The following is an 8819-nucleotide window of genomic DNA, read 5'->3' on the forward strand; positions in this document are numbered from 1 at the left end:
GCACAAAGCAAAGCTCCATAAAGACATGGTTGGATGAGTTTGGTGTGGAAGAACTTGACTGGCCCACACAGAGCCCTGACCTCAACCCCATCCAACACCTTTGGGATGAACTGGAACGGAGATTGTGAGCCAGGCCTTTTGGTCCAACATCAGTGTGTGACCTCACAAATGCTCTACTGCATGAATGGGCACAAATTCCCACAGAAACACTCCAACATGTTGTGGAAAGCCTTCACAGAAGAGTGGAAGCTGCTGGAGCTGCAGAGCTGTCTGTGTGTTTACAATGAGACGTCATTAAAGTCCCTGTCGGTTGGTCCAATACTTTTGTCCATATAGTGTAGATTGCTAATATGTGAAAAGGAAAAGGAAAATATACAGAAATTAGGTGAATAGAGATCACATTAATTTGGCCTCGCTAGCCTGTCAGACTGATCCCCCAGGAGAAAGTGGCTCCAGTGACAAGCGTAAACCCTGGAAATGATGATCGTCTCTTGCTAACAGGAGGTCGCTCTTTCCACCTCTCTGCTGTCACTGTCATCCCCATATCTGTCATATTTGTGGGTGACTCACTCTGTTGTCATCAGCAAATTTCATCATACTGCTCTTTTGGCATTCAGCAACACAAACAAGATTGAGGACAGTAAAGGACTAAAACCATCTAAAACCAGTGTGTTGTGCTATTCTCACAGTCAGCCGTGAGCAGGTGGAGATGTCAAGGCCATCAACAAAATAAAACTAAACAAGCATAAACATGCATAACATATAGCTAATATGTGCAGGTTAGTGTAAAAATAGAGTGTGCTGACAACAGTAGGTGTTAGGAGCAAAGGCATAATTTACAGACACTTCAGAACAGCTAGTTGGGAAATGAAAATGGATCATGAGTGATTTGTGTGTTGTGTTTCATCCATCCACCCATTTCTATTATTCTCCCCAGGGTTGTGGGGGGCGGACCATATCCCAGATGACTCTGGGTGAGAGGCGGGGTACACCCTGGACAGGTCGCCAGTTCATCACAGGGCTGCCACGTGGTGACAAACAACCACTCGCATTCACACCTACAGGTCATTTAGAGCCGTCAGTCAATCTCACCTGCATGTCTCTGGACTGTAGGAGTCCCACGCAGACATGGGGAGACCATGCAAACCCCACACAGGAAGGCCCTGGGTTATGTTTTATTATAAAAACTGAATAAATAACTGCTTCCTTATCAAAAGTAAAAAGGGGCACCAGCTCACAAAAAGTCGTGATGCATTTATGGGGAAACGGTTACAAACTCTGGCTGAGGTAGGTTTAGTTATGTGACTTAGATGTTATAACAGCTCTAATAAATAACACATAGGAAACTATTAACTATTTAATGATGTAGAGGCACATGAGGACCACTCATTTTCCAGCATGTAGTGCAGTCTATATAGTACTGTGTCACATTTTCTCCAGTGGAGGAGCAGCCCAGAGGGCACTTCATCATGTTTTATCTACCACAGGGGCTGAGGGCTCATTTGTGTCATGTGCAGCCCAGACGTCATTCCATACATGCACTGTTTCACTAAAACAGCTTCAATGATTTCCTAAAACAGCTGGCAAATTCAGATGTTCACAGTGGTTGTTCAAACTGGAGGAAATGTGTTGTGGACTATTTTCAGAGACAGATTAGTTCACCTTTGCTGCTCTGCAGGATGGTGAATGTGGGGCTGCGTCAGAATAACATGTGAACAAACATCAGCATGTTAAGAACTACTTAAAATGACAGAAACCGTCTTTTGGAAAAATTTATCTGACGTGTACTTTGGGTGTTTAGTTTGGCTTATCTGCTAACATGGAGGGGGAGGAGTTTATGAGCTGTACTGCAGCCAGCCAGCAGGGGGCAAACTAAATGTTTTTGGGAGCTCACATGTTGTAAATCTTTATTTTCTAGAGCTGTTTCATTTCATGGGATTTGTTGACGTGAGGAACAGACTTGTGTTGAATAATAACCAAACTAAACCACGTTAGCTGCCTTTTTTGTCACAAATGTGCATGCATGCAAACTGATGTCTTCATCCTATAAACACACGCACAGCCAAATTCCAGAGGAGGATGACTAAACACATCCATTCACGACCAACACACACATGCTGTCTGCCGCTCGTCCTTACATATGAAGAATTTAAGTCCATTCATTTGGTCAAATCTGAGAGTTAAGTTATGACCACATGAGGGAACCAGGTCTGTGACAGTCCAGCTGCTGCATTTTCATCTGGACACTGTGACACACACAGCAAACATAACCTTTTAATGGAGAAAGTGCAAACACTCATCCTGCAAAGGGTTAATCCAGCAGTCACATTTGTTTTTTTTTATGTTACAGTTTAGCTGTGGCTGGATTTTATTAAACTCTAAGGACTCAGCTAGACAGGATCATTACGTCAACCACAAAGTTCTTGTCGTACTCCTTATCTTACACTTCCTTCTTTAGGTTTTCATTCCAGCCATTTTCTTTAAACTGTAATCCAGAGAGGTGCAGCAGCAGAATGAGCTCTGGTCAAACAAAGCAGGACTGAACATCTGCTTTGTTTGACCTGGAGTGGCCTCAGGGGACACCAAGACAACATCTCTGTGAGGCGAGTTGATGACCATGAAATGACATAAATGTTAGCTGAGGAGACAGACATGGAGGATAGAGGTGTTTTAAGAAAACTTTAAAACTTTGCACCTCTACGTGGTTAATGTGTTCAGCCCTTCCTCTTCCTGTTAATGTTTGCTTTCTTTAGCAGCTCGTGATCCCGTCACTGCAAACCAAAGAAGCTGCATTTTTAAAACTTTTGCCCAAATGCGAAGTACAGCTGAGGTTGAAAATAACAAAAAACTGCACCTGTCTTATTTCTGTGACCTTCTGCTCTCAGTCTGATTCCCCACCCTCACATCTTTCCACAGCTCTTATCTTCCTTCCTCGCTCTGTTTTTTCCTTATCTCTCTTTATCTCCTGCCAGTGTCACTTCTCACTTTTTCCTTTCCTCCTCCCCGTCTCTCTCTTATCTCTCTGGTCTAATCCTCTCCCCTCCTTGTTTATTTACTCTGGGCCTTCTTTATTGCTTGCCAGGCTGTGATTTTGGAGGCTTTACTGTTTTCATTAGGTCCTTTCTGAACCACCAACTGTGAAATGCCTGAGAACATTTAGCCAGATCTCCTCTTGTTGGGGAGACGTCTGGCTAATTTTTCCATTTCACATTTCCACATTACTCTGATTTCTCTTTCTTTCTGTAGCAATTTAATATCACGATGTTCATGATGTTCTGAAGTCATCCTCGCTTCCTGCTTGCTCTGACACATCAGGCTCGATTATCACTGGATATTTTCCAGACGTTAATCTTGTAGCGACAACCTGAGTTTTGTTTTTACACATTTCCTGCATGGTTTTGCGTCAGTGTTCCAGGAGCAGCAAGCAGCAAAGTGAAACATTTAGCAGCTAAAGAACCAAATATTTTTCTCATGAGTTGTGGAGGCCAAACCGGAGCTAAAATGAGAGTGAATATTGTGTAGTGGAAGTGAAACCAGGCAGCCTTTTAGTAGCACGTTAGCCACATGTCTGTGGTGTGTGTTTGTCAGCTGCTAACCAGCTAGCCTCGGCCTGTCTGCCAAGCTAAGACTAATGATGAAACCACAGCTCCACAGCCAGCTGAGCTAACAGTAGCTATAGCTACAGCAGCAGTCGGTATTTACCCTTGTGATATGCTGCTTATTAGATTTTTTTGTTCCCTAGTGCAGCCTCCGAGTTATTGGATAATTATTGGTGGCTTGATTGTATGACTTTATTAGCAGAGATGCTCACAGCGGGTGACCAGTCAGTGCAGTCTTGACTCGTTGTATTTATGCCTCTGTCCTCTCCCTTTCTGGCTGCACAGTGTGTTGTTCTGTGTACAAGAGGTGTGTGGGTGCACATCCCTCTCTCCGCGGTGACCCGCTGCTCCGCTGCTCACAACAGCATCCTGCCGGCTGCCTAGCAATGCTCAGTGTCCATGACAACGGAGCCAACAAACGCCCCCACTCCTCTCCAGCTTGTACCCCTCAATTAGGGCTAAATTGTGGCAATCAGGAGATGAGAGTCGCAGAGTGGATCGACGGGGAAGGCCAGGGGGGGACCTCGCTGTCCAGCCTGGAGCTGAGCACACTCAGTAAATGTCAGCCTTCACTGCCGGGAGCTGCTAATTTAGATGCAAGATGGCTAAGAGAGCAAGAAGGGGTCAACATTTACATTCTGACAAGCCGTCCGACGGCTGTGGGTTGTGTTTTCAGAGCTATAAAAACAGAACATAAGTCTGAGTGACAGAATCCTAAGGGGTGGTTAGTAATGAGAACATACAAAGTGTATGCCTGCAGATTACATGGTTAGGAGGAAAAATTCAGTTCATATAGAGGTATAAGTCAGTGTGGAGTGGAGATGCTGTGGCTACTGTTGCAGCTGTGTTTTAGCTCTCTCCTGTGGATTAAATGCAACCCTGCAACAGAAAGGAAAAAAGCCAAGTGCCGTCCTTACCTCAGTGTAATTACATCAAATCAGCTGTAACTGTTTATTCATCACATTGCAGAACTTAAATTCATTGAACTGAAGCTTGTAAAAAGCAGTGAATGAGTGAGTTGAGTTGATGCATATGTTACTGATATTTTAAAAATGAAACATTAATACACGCACATGTTCATATCGTGTCGGGCTTTAAGAATAAAGTCTGTCCAGAGGATATTTTTATGATCTGCCTTCTAATAATGAACCCTGCATGGGTTCATCCAACAGCATATGGTAATGAAGCACATGGGGCTAAAACCAGACTAATAAAACAACAAATTAAAGTGTCTTTATGTCAGAAAAAATTAACAGATGTCAGAAATATTTTCCCTGGACATTCAGTAGTTATGTCAGCTTTGTCCGCTTTCACTACTATTTTTTACATTTAAAACCACCTATTCAGATCTTGAGATATGCACACAGAAAACATAAGAGTGGAGGAAAAAAATCTGAAAATCCAGCATCATGAATCTGTAGAGAAAAACAAGAGACAAAAAGTCAGAGTCAGCTGATACAGGTATGGACTGGTGCTTGTTTGCACTGCCCCGCTAAAGTGATGAAATGTGTTGTATTAAAACCAAACAGCCACTAGAGGGAGACATCAGTACAAAAATGGGCTGAACTGCCTGGAACACGATCTGTCCTGCAGGGGGCGCCACATATCTGCAGGAGCCGTTGCACTTTGCTCCGCATGTGTTCCCTGATTGGACTTCCGTTGCGTTTCGTTTGTATCACATTCATTTGTATAAATGTTAATCTTTGTTTTATTGCGTTTCTGACATCAGATCAGGATGCTGTGACCTCCTGACGCCCTCGTAGCTCCGTCACTGACGGGTGGTTCAGGAGGCCTTTTCAGCAGCGCACACTCTCACAAAGAGGAAAAAAGATCATTAACCAGATCAGACTGGTTCTTCCAGGGAACATCTCTGTGTTCTGTATGGCTGCTCCAGCAGCTTTGTTTCCTGGAGAAGCTCCTCTCGTTCTGGAGGGTTCTCATCAGGTTATTATGAGCGTCTTTAAGGGTTTCTGCGAGGTGTTCTTTTCTCCTGACGAGTTCCTAAACAAAGCCCTTCACTCCGAGGGCTTCTTGGATAAACTGTGAATATGATCGAGAGTTAATGAGACTTTCAAAAAGAAGATTTAAAAGGACAATGCTTGGATGGCAGTCAGCACCGTCTTACAGCTCACAGCACAGACCAGTAAGCTGACAGGCTGTTTTGAAATAACCACCATATTATTGTCACTTTATGCCACTGCGGTGATGATAGTATAATAGCAAATTAATGCAAGTACATCATTTGGAAGAGCTTTTATTACTGAATAAAATTCAGACATCTGAATTCGAATGTGAAAAGAAAATTAAAATATCCCAAATAAATAAAACAAAACCGCACAAACAAAGCAGTAAATGAAATGGATGCTCTGATGGCTCGTTCCTCAACAGGCCAGCTTTTCAGTGGGACGTGACCACACACGGCGAAGGCAGTGATGTAATTAAGGGAGACCTGATAACCGAGATCCGCACATTCACAGTGAAAATGAACATGTGAGCATCAAAATTCTGCATATTCATCAAGAGGATGTTGCTAATTTACTCAAGTCCTGTATTTGAGTACAACTTTGAGCTACTTCTACTTTATTTTTTTACTTCTCTATACTTCCACTCCACTGCACCTGGGATGCACGTTTACTGCACTGGTCACTGTGCAGATTCACATTATTCACTGCTGATAAGATATTACGTGGCTTGTAACCAATCAGGTTGTGTTCCTGGATGGACACAGAGAGGACACTGCGTCAGAGCACCAGAATATTTTCAAATGAATCAGACAAAAACACACAGAGAATCAGTCCTTCCCCACTAACCATCACTGTGACGATTAGCCAAACGCTGCAGGAGTGCAGAGAACATAACACATCAGATGAATGTCATCCTGTCACTTATTGTTCTGTCGTCTCGTACGTGCACAAACAGGACGAGTGTCCAGGCCACGTGAGGTCACAGGACACTGAACAAAACCTCTGCGGCAGTGAGGCGTCAGTCAGTCCGCTCTCCCAACATCTCACTGCGAAGACGAGGACAGACATTTGTCTTTTGTCTCACAGAATAAAATGTGCTGCAGATCAACGTTCCCATGCTGAATGTTCCATGTTCCACAGCTTTCAGAAACACTCAGGATGTTCCACCACAACACACAGGTGCCATCTTGATTGTCCCGTCGGTGTCTTTCACTGAGGCTGGAGCTGATGGGTGACATCGCGATACACATGTAAGCTGCATTTCAGTACATGAACACCACAGGAGCAAAACAGTACAAATGTGTAAAAATACACCACAGCTGTACCCACAGCGCAGTACAAACCGAAGGGACAAAATGTATGGAGAGCAGGAAGACTTTTTCCTGCGGCGTCACGTGTCCTCTGTGTGTGTGTGATGTCCAAACACCAGGACAGGAAATGGGAGCTGCTGGGGTTCATTCATTTGAATCAGGCCTGGACGATCATTCAGTCTCGATGTGTCACCCAGCTGACCTCCAACTGTCCTCTGATGACTGGCAGTGTGTTTTAAACACACACACACATCAGCCCTGAGCATCACTGTTGTTTCGTAACCTTGATACAAAATTTCGCATCAAAGCATCTTTTCTCCCTCTTTCTCCTCCTCATCTTTCTCTTCTCTCTGCAGCTCCATCCGTCCTCCTCTCTTTTCTCCTCCTCCTCCTCCTCCTCCTCCTCCTCCTCCTGCTGTCCCGTGTGAACAGAGCCTCTTTTCTTTCCTCTCTCCTCCTCTTTGGATGACCGCCTGTTCCTGGAATTCAGAAACCCTCTCACTTTTAATTTATGCGCATATTAATTGCTCCCCATTGTAATTTCCACCGTGGGATACAACATGCAAATGCGCAGTGTGTGTGTGTGTGTGTGTGTGTGTGTGTGTAATCCTACACAGACACATTTTTTCCTCAGGTTGTTAATGTTCATGTACTTTTAACAGATCATTTAAATGACAGCAGGTTTATCTGACAGGATGTTTTGAGGGTGTGTTTTTTTATTTTCTGTTATTCAAAATTACAGTATTTTATGTGCAAGGAGCTCATTTCAGTCTAAAATTACAAAAAATAAAAGTTAAATTGATGAAATAATAAGAAAACAAATCCGTGTGTTAACGGAATGTTGATGTAACCTAAACCGAAACTTTACTGCTGAATATTTTTGTTGTTCTTTTTTTGTTTTTGTTTTTTTTGTTTGTTTGTTTTTTCAGTTCAAAGAAAACACCAAATATTTCTGTTGGTGTTACACGGAGAATTTCCGTTTTTGGTGTAAAATTACTTACTGATTTAACTCTCTGAAATGACGTCTTAAAATGAGCGGATGTTTGTTAAAAATGTCCAAATTAAAAGACCAAACTCAGTCAGACTGGAGAATATTTTTCCTGTCACTGCTGCACTCAGTGAGTCCTTCGGCTTTTATTTTCTTTGTTAATCACATCAAAACGTTTGTTTCTCTGCGGGTTTGCTTCTAAAACGAAACAGATTTTTTTTATTCCACTTATCACGCGAGAGCAGAAAACGATCCTGTACATTTGAGTTTATGTTGGAAAATGTTTGTTTTTTCTTTGTTTCTATTTTTGAAATGCACAAAAAAAACGTGTTTGTATTTTTCTGATTGGATAATCGGAGGTGATTTCCAATAACCCAGCAGCCAATCAGAACAGCACTGACACGTTACACGTTGTTTTATTTATGTGTGTAATGGTGCACATTTTGATTCAGGATGAATGGACAGTGAGCAGGCCTCAGCTATGAGCTCCAAACGTCCCAATCATCATCATCATCATCATCATCGCAGCTGCTGTCACCAAGTCAAAAGGTTTCAGTCTGGGGACAAACTTCACTGTACTTGTGTATTTGTATTGTATTTGTTCTGTGAATGAATCGATTAATCAGCGCACACAGCTGGAGAAATAATTCAAAACTCCGTTAATCAAATCGCTGTTTTTCGAGTCTTCGCTTCGCAAACTGGACTTCGATTTTCCTCCCAGCTGTTCTGTTCGAACTTCAAAAGCCTCTTAGATTCAATGAGAAGCAAAACGTCGTTTTAAGACGCTTTCAGTGTAAAAAATAAAATACATATATTTTCACTCACATCATCAGTCAGCTGGCCGAACTCCTCCTGCTGCTCCTCCTCGGCCACCGTTAAATTACATCACATGTGCCATTAATGCATTAATACACGATGCGGTCAAGACTGGAGTCTGCGGCACACGATCAGTCAGTGT

This window comes from Scatophagus argus, chromosome 9 (genome assembly GCF_020382885.2).
Source record: "Scatophagus argus isolate fScaArg1 chromosome 9, fScaArg1.pri, whole genome shotgun sequence".
In the NCBI taxonomy this organism is placed as follows: domain Eukaryota; kingdom Metazoa; phylum Chordata; class Actinopteri; family Scatophagidae; genus Scatophagus; species Scatophagus argus.